Here is a 9,959-nt window from a genome sequence, read left to right on the forward strand (position 1 = left end):
AATAAAGGGCTTACAGAAAGTCATTAACACGCTGGCGTTTTTTTATGAACCCGCATAGCACATTGCACTCGGGTAAATACAGGGAGACCTGGGATGAGCAGATGTTCACCAAACGCTGCCAGTCGCGGCTCACCGAGGGAATACACATTGGCACCGTGAAATACACACTCGGTTTGCAGAACACCGCAGGCAGAAATTGGCCGGAATGGACGGCACAAAAGCGTTTGTCCACCTCAGGGCCCTGCCTGAGAGCCATGTCTGATTGCTGCCTCCGCATTTCTGTTCCTCCTTGCCACCGTTAATCCAATTTGCTATGTGTGGGGGCGATGCGCATAAACATTGCTCTCTTTTCTCGGCCGCTGCTCATCCCCACCCACGCACGCTCACACACAGCCCGTGCTTCCCGGCCCTGCCACGTTTCAGCATAACAATGGGCGCTGATGGTCAGCCTGGTTTATTAGAGGCAGCGCGGGGACCCTCTGGGCAGTGCGGAGGTGTGAATGAAAGGGGATGTGATACACAACACGTGGCTATAGCTCAGGGGAATTTTTTTTTTATCTCGTAGGAGAAGGATTGGAGAAGGGGATAAAAAGAGGGAAAGCAGGCTGGGTCGGGGGCAGGGAAGAGGAGGAAGAGGAGGAGGGCGTTAGGTCCAGGGTTCATGTAGAGCCTCCTGCAAACCCGGGCTTTCATCGAAGGGGCTTTGCATCAGATTTGACATGGCTTAGCCCGGAATTAAATCCGGGGCCTCCTTTCTACTATCTGGAGCAGTGAAACGCATCTTTATCCGCAAAGGGTCAAAGTGGTCAGTTGAAGTTGAGTCAAGAATGTGAACTTAGTGGCTCTCGGAGCCTAAGCTGAAGAGAATCGGCTGAACTTTGGTCCACGGTCATTATTGTTAGTGCGGTAAACCTTGCACCCTCCCGTGGGGACTGCTGAATAACGCACCTCCGCGCCACCGCCGCCAATGAAACGTTGGTTAAAGCGGCGTCGTTACTTTTGAGAATGCGCGTTCATTTGCACACGGCTGACCCCGCGCAACAACACCAGGGTCGGTGTATCACAAAGGACACCCCCCCCCCCCCCTCAATTGCCGACCGTCACCTGGGCTCGCAGATTTTTTTGCGTCGGCGGTGCTCGCCACGGCCTCCATGCAGATAAAAGCGGCCGAGCCCTCCCCGTGTTGCTCCTAGGCAGGTAGCAACAAGGGCTGAGATTTTGGCCCCGTGGAAACTGCGTATATCTATGTGACGCTTACATCTGCGTTCCTATGCGTGCGTGCGTGTTGTGTTGTGTGTGTGATGTGTGTTTTTTGTTACGCTTGTGTTATGATGGTAGTGCTTGTGTGCCGTATGCCACCATCGCCGATGCTTTGGGCTCGGAGCTGTGATGCAGGTTCACAATGGTAACAATAGCTCCTGATGAGAGAGATCGCTTGTGTTATGCTGGGAATGTGCGGTGAAAGCCTACCTTAGCTTTGAAGTTTTAAGAGAGGGCTGGAACACCTTCAAAGTGAATGCAATAAACCTTCCACCCAATAATCCACAGATTATAAATTTTGCTCGTGGCTGGCAGAAACACTTCTTATTTAATGCAAACGTTGTTGTGGAGAGTCGGGGCATAATTATATTTATTTTTATTTGTCTTATTAGTCGCAAGAGGCTTGATGTCTATTAAAGTTGCATTACTATTTTATTTCATTCAGATACGCATTTATAGCGCTTGTTAAAACGTCTGTCGTTTTTCTTCCATTTCGGTTGCGTTTGATCGCGGTTTTATTTGTTGCACCCAAGATAAGCACAGCAGTTAATGTCTGTAAATTGTACGACACTCAATCAAACATGGCTTGTTTTTTGCACAGATCTGGTTAAGATGCATGCTGGTTAGTAGGGGCGGGTGCGCTGATGTAGCGTTGTGTCGATTAATATCGATTCTTAAGCTCACGAATACACACGTCAGGTCGACGTGCTTAGGAATCGACGTTCTTAGGTTTGCAGATATTTTATGCGATGGAGTTCACCTGACACGTAAATTCACGAGAAGCTGCTACATTCGCCATAGCGTTAAGTTCAGATTATTGATATCCATCGCAAGCTTCAATACCGACAGTTGAATTAAAGCCTAAGGACGGACTTATGGGCAATTAATGTAATAGTCACGCGTGATCACGGATTAATTCGTGTTGATTATATGCGTCGATTTGATATCTAACACATTTGCCCTTTTTACACAGCTGTAGTTGAAGTTGGCGCGTCGCGCCCTCTGCTGCCATTGCATTGTTCGCAGCTCATTGGAGTACGTGTTACCACAATTTAATATTATGGGCACCACACGATATAAATGTTTTACGTGCTTTACTGTTTTCATACGGAATTTAACAAAAGGAACTGCTAGAATCGTGATTCGGATGACCACACAAACTCGCTCGGTGGCTCGCACCCTGATTACTGCGCGGGTCCTTTAAACATATGGGTAAACAATTTATTCAACCGTTCGTAGCGCTGTGTTTTGGTGAAATGCAGTCGACACAGCTTGTCAGCAGCGTCATCATTATTGTCGTCATTGTAGGGGCACATGCGCGTCTTGTAAATGTTTAAAAAACGGTAATTTAAAAGTTGAAAATAGATATAATTACCAGTGTGCCTCCATCATTATCATCGCCATCATCGTCAGCATTATCATTGTCGTTTTTTTCATCTGCAGCAGCAGCAGCACCATAGTCATTGTCTATAATATGGACGAATATAATCACACGGCCACATAAAAGCATAGTATATGGTAGTAATAGGTTGTTTCTGACGATGAGTGAGAGATGATGGATACATGTGTGAAAGTTGTATGCTGTCACATATAAAATTCCTACGGCATGCAAAGCAAACTTTCATAAACGAACCATCACACAGTTTCAAAGCAGGAAAAGTATAGAAAAGGAGAGACAAACACGTAGCCTTGGACAGGCACAGCTATTCAGAGTGCTCGCTACTGCATACGTGTGAGTGTAAATCTTTATATAGAATATACGACTGACACCATTACACTTATTTGAGGCCTTGTCCGTCAGCTCTTGTGCAATATATATGTTCGCACGAAGGCACAGATCACTCGCTGAGCAGAGACGACTGTCAGGGTAACTGCTCTTGGCAAGCACCAATTTGTGTAAGTGAGAGTGGGGTGGCTAGAACATACCTGACTGCCATTCCCTTCCCACTAGTGATGTTTACACTGCTCGATAGGGCCTCTCTTTTGAGTGAGTCAATCTAAGGAGGCACACCTGAAGGAATTTCTAAAGTAAATTCACCTCTGCTTGATTAACTTGAGCAAGGCATATGATATCATTAAGAGGCCAAGGCTTTGGATTTGGGTTGTTATGTTTTTTGGGTCCCTGACCCTCTGCTCATGATCAACAAGGATCTTCATGATGTTGGGCAGGTCCTGATAAACCCTGCGTGGCTGGGAGCCAGAGCCATTTCCTGTTCACCTTGGGGTGCGGCAGGGATGTACCCTGGTTCCGACACGTTAATATATTTTTTTAAGCACGTACTTTTGTACAGATACAATGGCTGATCAATTTGCGAGGGTGGATTCAAGGTGAGCTCCCTCTCGATTATTCATGTTATTTAATCTGATAATCTGGTAACTGCCGCCCACTCTGAGAAGGAGTTGGATACACTGAAGCTGGAACTTGGAGCTGGAGTAAAACACCTGCTTGGATACTCATGAAACACTCCATAGCTGGGTAGTGTGCTCATGACTATGCACACCTCTTGCTCTGAATTTATCTCGCGGAATTATCGTCTAAACGGCTACCTAATGCTGTGTTTCGTGTCTGCGTCGCCACAATCAATAGTTGAACCTGTTAATGAGAACACCTGCTCTGGCTTGAAGAATTCAGGCTGACCTACCTACGATTCATCCTCGGTTTAAACAGGCCGAATTGCATGAGCAGCTCACAGATCCCCGAAAGATCTGGACATTGTCCCATCAGTGAGCTCCGGCAGGCGGGGAAGTGTTGGCTGGGTCTTATAGCCCGCATGCCCAAGCAGCTTTTGTTTGGCCTGATTGAGGGAACTAAATGTGCATCACGGGTAAAAGGAGTGAAGGGCTGATAAGACCAGGAGGAGTTGGAACTCAGTGTACTTGCCAATGGCTGGTATGAGCAGTGTCAAGGTTGGCATCTGCAAAGGAGGCTCGTGCATCATGCGGTTGAGCAATGCTCACAGCGTCGATTAGACCGCCAACAGCTAAACCACAACACGTAGTCACAGTGGGGAGTGCAAATGGTATACAGTGAGGGAAAAAAGTATTTGATCCCCTGCTGATTTTGTACGTTTGCCCACTGACAAAGAAATGATCAGTCTATAATTTTAATGGTAGGTTTATTTGAACAGTGAGAGACAGAATAACAACAAAAAAATCCAGAAAAACGCATGTCAAAAATGTTATAAATTTATTTGCATTTTAATGAGGGAAATAAGTATTTGACCCCCTCTCAATCATAAAGATTTCTGGCTCCCAGGTGTATTTTATACAGGTAACGAGCTGAGATTATGAGCACACTCTTAAAGGGAGTGCTCCTAATCTCAGCTTGTTACCTGTATAAAAGACACCTGTCCACAGAAGCAATCAATCAATCAGATTCCAAACTTTCCACCATGGCCAAGACCAAAGAGGTCTCCAAGGATGTCAGGGACAAGATTGTATACCTACACAAGGCTGGAATGGGCTACAAGACCATTGCCAAGCAGCTTGGTGAGAAGGTGACAACAGTTGGTGCGATTATTCGCAAATGGAAGAAACACAAAAGAACTGTCATTCTCCCTCGGCCTGGGGCTCCATGCAAGATCTCACCTCGTGGAGTTGCAATGATCATGAGAACGGTGAGGAATCAGCCCAGAACTACACGGGAGGATCTTTTCAATGATCTCAAGGCAGCTGGGACCATAGTCACCAAGAAAACAATTGGTAACACACTACGCCATGAAGGACTGAAATCCTGCAGCGCCCGCAAGGTCCCCCTGCTCAAGAAAGCACATATATATGCCCGTCTGAAGTTTGCCAATGAATATCTGAATGATTCAGAGGACAACTGTGTGAAGGTGTTGTAGTCAGATGAGACCAAAATGGAGATCTTTGACATCAACTCAACTCGCAGTGTTTGAAGGAGGAGGAATGCTGCCTATGACCCCAAGAACACCATCCCCACCGTCAAACATGGAGGTGGAAACATTATGCTTTGGGGGTGTTTTTCTGCTAAGGGGACAGGACAACTTCACCACATCAAAGGGACGATGGACGGGGCCATGTACCGTCAAATCTCGGGTGAGAACCTCCTTCCCTCAGCCAGGACATTGAAAATGGGTCGTGGATGGGTATTCCAGCATGACAATGACCCAAAACACACGGCCAAGGCCACAGACCTTAATCAGTCTCCAGACCTTAATCCCATAGAAAATCTGTGGAGGGAGCTGAAGGTTCGAGTTGCCAAACGTCAGCCTCAAAACCTTAATGACTTGGAGAAGATCTGCAAAGAGGAGTGGGACAAAATCCCTCCTGCGATGTGTGCAAACCTGGTGGCCAACTACAAGAAACGTCTGACCTCTGTGATTGCCAACAAGGGTTTTGCCACCAAGTACTAAGTCATGTTTTGCAGAGGGGTCAAATACTGATTTCCCTCATTAAAATGCAAATCAATTTATAACATTTTTGACATGCGTTTTTCTGGATTTTTTTGTTGTTATTCTGTCTCTCACTGTTCAAATAAACCTACCATTAAAATTATAGACTGATCATTTCTTTGTCAGTGGGCAAACGTACAAAATCAGCAGGGGATCAAATACTTGTTTCCCTCACTGTATCTACCAGTCGTCTCAGCCTGTGAAGTGTAACACCTTGTTCTATCCCCTAACCTCTGGCCAGTGAGCCTTTGACAGTTCACATACCCTCAAAGTGTACCTAGGATGGAAAAATACCATAATGAAGTGACCACCACTTCATGGTGAATGGCGGCTGCTGTTGTTTGTGAATGCGCACGTGCATGTGAGTATATAGGGAGTAGTGGTGCCGTAGTTAGCTCACTGCACCACAAACCTGGCAATTTCCATTCAGTTCACGGCCATGGCTAACATCAGTGACAAGTGACGTCTGAACTTTCTGGGTCTCCGCTAGGTCAACTCGGCCTTAAGAAATGCTCACTAACAGCACTTGCCTTAGCAGTCTATGTAGGCTATACGGTGAATCTTTGTCTTTTGTGTATAAAGTCAAATCGACACCTGCAAACCCTTTAACTCGCCACTAAGAGAGAAAATTAAAAAAAATACAAATAGGATGTTCGTCCGAAAGGGAAAATTACACGGCGCGCAAAGCTGCGCATGAGCGATGGCTTTTGATTTGGATTCAAAGGGAGGGCAATGATCTCGCGCTGAAGGTGGCCACGGCCGTAAATCGTCGGGCAGCTCGCGAGCAAGCAGCGGGGGCGCCGGCGGGGGTGAGCGCGGGCGGCCGCAAGCACGCGTGACGTCTAACGAGCGTGCACATGAAAGGCCCGGAGCCTCCCTCCGGCACGCACCGCACAGCTCCAGCAACTCGCCCCCCCCCCTCCCCTCCCGTCACAGGGCGCACCCTGCAAGTGTAGGGTCCCGTCGTCGGTGCGTTATTAAGCGAGGACCAGTTTTCCGTGGCCCAAATGTATTTAAAAAATGAGGGGTTTTTTTTGGAGAAAAAAATCCACCCCCCCCCCCCACCAATTATATATTTTTTATTGTGCTATCAAGTGATGTCGTGTGAGCGTATTCGTCCGGCTCTCTCGCAGAGTTGTATGACCCTTCATCTTAGAGAACGGCCCACAGAAGAAGATACTGCAGTCACCTCTGCGATCCGGTTTAAGTGATCTCTGGCCCACACAGTGCAGCGGGCAGCACCTTCCCTAACACTCTGCCACTGAGAACCACGTTACTCGTATGACCGTCAGCGCTCTATATTTTACGTCTCGCAGCTGGAATTAAGCCAGAATCGGTGACTGTGCTCAAACCTATACTATAAATCTATACTGAACTTGCTACACTTGAGAACCGAGTTTAATCACAGTCGGCTGCCTAGATTCAAACCCAGGGTTTTTTTGCAGTGTCCAGCTCAGCGCTTTGACCTCAGCGACCCAGTCACCTCCATCCTCGTGAGTCGTTGATGCACCTGTTGTACTGTGTGTGATCTGTCTCGGCAGCACGTTGGTTCGAGCTTGCGGCTCTCAAATCGGAAGGTTGCGAGATAGAATCCCAGTTGTTGAGTATTAACGTAGCTTTCTATCCCCCGAGCGGATACTAAAATCAGTTACCACATCGTGGCACGTTGTTGACTCGCTTTGATTGTCGCGCTCAAAAAGTTCAGTTTTTGTCAATTCTTGCGAAAGTCTTCGTGCCCTTTGCCATAAGAATGTAGTTTCCACCACTGCATCAGAGATTTTGACAGTAGATGAGCTCTCTCTTGTGCTCATATTATCCGGAATGCCATGTTGACCCTTTTGACCTTTATATTGCATGATCCCTTTTGGGATACTATCGCTCACAGTATATACACCACTGGGATATTCTGCATTAACTGTTGTTTTTTTGTTTCAGCCACAAAAAATCCAGAATTCTCTCTTGTTTTGGCGTCTTGATGTATTATTTATACTAAATAATTGTAAATATTGATCCTTAATATTTACATCATGCAAAAATCGGAGACAGCATATAAAAATGCATATACTTTTTTACTGTTTTGAATGTTTATTTTTATTGATTACATTTTCTTTTATTTGATATATGTGCACGTCTGAAATTTATTTAACTAAAACACACACAGGTGCTCATTAATCCAGAACACGCTTCCCAAAAAGGCGTAGCCCAGAAAACAGCAATCGGAATTATCTCTTGAGACACGAACCCACGCACCACTGCCAGTGGGGGCTTTAAATATCCCTTTAAGTTGTTTTGGCATTACGATGTTTTGGCAGAATGCACGCCAAGTTACGTGGCAACAAAAACGAAAACGTAAACAGATAAACAAGGTGATTAGCCATCTGCCTCCCACCTCCTGCATCCCCTTATTGTGGTTTGGCACCATCACAAAGACATGCTGCCCACTTCCTAATTCTTCATGGCGCCTCTTACGTCCCGGCCTCTTCACTTAATAAAGTAGCGTGTGACGTGGACTTTGGTTCCAAGGTGAAGAGGGAGGGCTTCACACTTGGAGTAACCCAAAGGGGCAAGGAGGGATGCGCGTGGGTCAGAGACCGAATTAGAATCAAAGACGAGGCACTCGAGGTGAAAACAAAACAAGGGGAGAAGCCATTAGAGAGAGAGAGCCAGTGCCACGGCCATGGGAGGGAATGTGTGTGCGTGTACGTGTGTGTGTGCGTGGGGGATGAGCGTGCGAGAGATGGGGCCGTAACGTTCGGACGTTGTGACGTTTGGTCGCAACCATGGGGATTTTTCTTTTTTTTAAACTACCGTTGAGTTACAAATGGCAGATATTTATAGAAGTGACGGAGACAAAATTAAAGTGCAACTCATCTTCATCGACCGAGCGCCAAGCTCACTCATTGGGAAATTTCCTTCGACCATGATGCTTCCCCTACGTGGAATGGAATTGTGTCCCTCTTATGTTTAAAATCCGTCCCCACTGAGAACTTGGACTCGTTCCTTATTGAATACGAATGTAAGTGCTTTCAAACAATACATTGTAAGTCATTTAAAAATATCTTGCTTTATCATTTCCTTCTTTTGAAATGATGATTTGCCATTTCTATTAACACTTAATGTTCTCTCAGGTCTCGCTTGACAAGGAGATTCTTCGTCTCAATGGGCCCCCTTCAACCCCCACATGAAGTTACCCCCATGATCGTGGAGGTCTTCACCCAGCAGTGGATTGACAAAGGATAAATATTGAATTAGTATACTCTCAATGAGCTCTTAACTGTCTCATCAATAGAGCACATTTATGGATGGAGAGTTATGCTGTTCAAGTCCAGGCTCAAGACCTTCCTTTCTTCCTCTGCCAATGACCGACTTTGCCTCCCTACAAAATAAACACGCCCCACCGTTTCTGCACAGCGTGCATTTAAGATGCAGTCGCATTTAGGCACTGCGTTAAATCCCGATCGCAATTGTATCGGCCCCGGCGAGATGTGCTGCCAAAACCCGTCGCGCCTTTCCCATCTTCCCATCCCTCTCTCCGCTTCCCCCTCCACCGCGCCCCCCCCGCCCCCAGCGAGTGTAACAGGACCTCTCTTCCCCGTGCCGCCGACTCGCTCAGAAGTCGTGTTTGTTGTGCCCTGGCTGCGGCTCGTTGCCGAGCTGTGGCCTCGCGTTTCTGCCACCGAGCGGCCCCCGATGGAGGGCGATAAGGCCGCCGCTCAGGTGCGCCTATCTGCTACATACTGGCTACACTTAGCCCCCCCCCCGCCCCCTCCTGCGTGTGGGCTGTGGGTCCCGTGCAAGGTGCGGGGCGCGGGGCGAGCGCGGCGGAGGGGGAAGACCCCACACCGGCAATCGGGGCTCGTTGACATCAAGCGGCAAACAGCCGCTGTGATCATTAATTACACCGCGGCCGGCGGGGCCGTGCCGCTGCGGGGATTACGCCCTTTGGAAGGCTAACGGCGGCGCTCTGCTTGTTCAATGTTGACGCGTAGGCTCGCCGGGTATTTATGGGGCTAGCTGCCAGCGTCGCTCGCTCGCTCACACGCTCGCTCCGATTCACGTTTTCTGTTGCGCGAAGCGCACGCGTTGCCCCGTTCGGTCGATCCTGCTGCTTGGATGAGTTCCACGCTGCGCCATGCGGGTCGTTGGCGTGGGCGGTTATTTGGCCGCGCTTCACCGTGCTGGTCAGCTGGTCGGTGAAAGACGGGGGGCATAGATGTATTGTGCCACAATGATCTCCGCTGAGTGCAGGTCTCAGGTGAAGTGTATAAAAAGCGAATCGAGAGC

Source organism: Petromyzon marinus, chromosome 9, assembly GCF_048934315.1.
Source record: "Petromyzon marinus isolate PM22_M1 ecotype Great Lakes invasive population chromosome 9, UKy_Petmar_22M1.pri1.0, whole genome shotgun sequence".
Classification (NCBI taxonomy): Eukaryota; Metazoa; Chordata; class Hyperoartia; order Petromyzontiformes; family Petromyzontidae; genus Petromyzon; species Petromyzon marinus.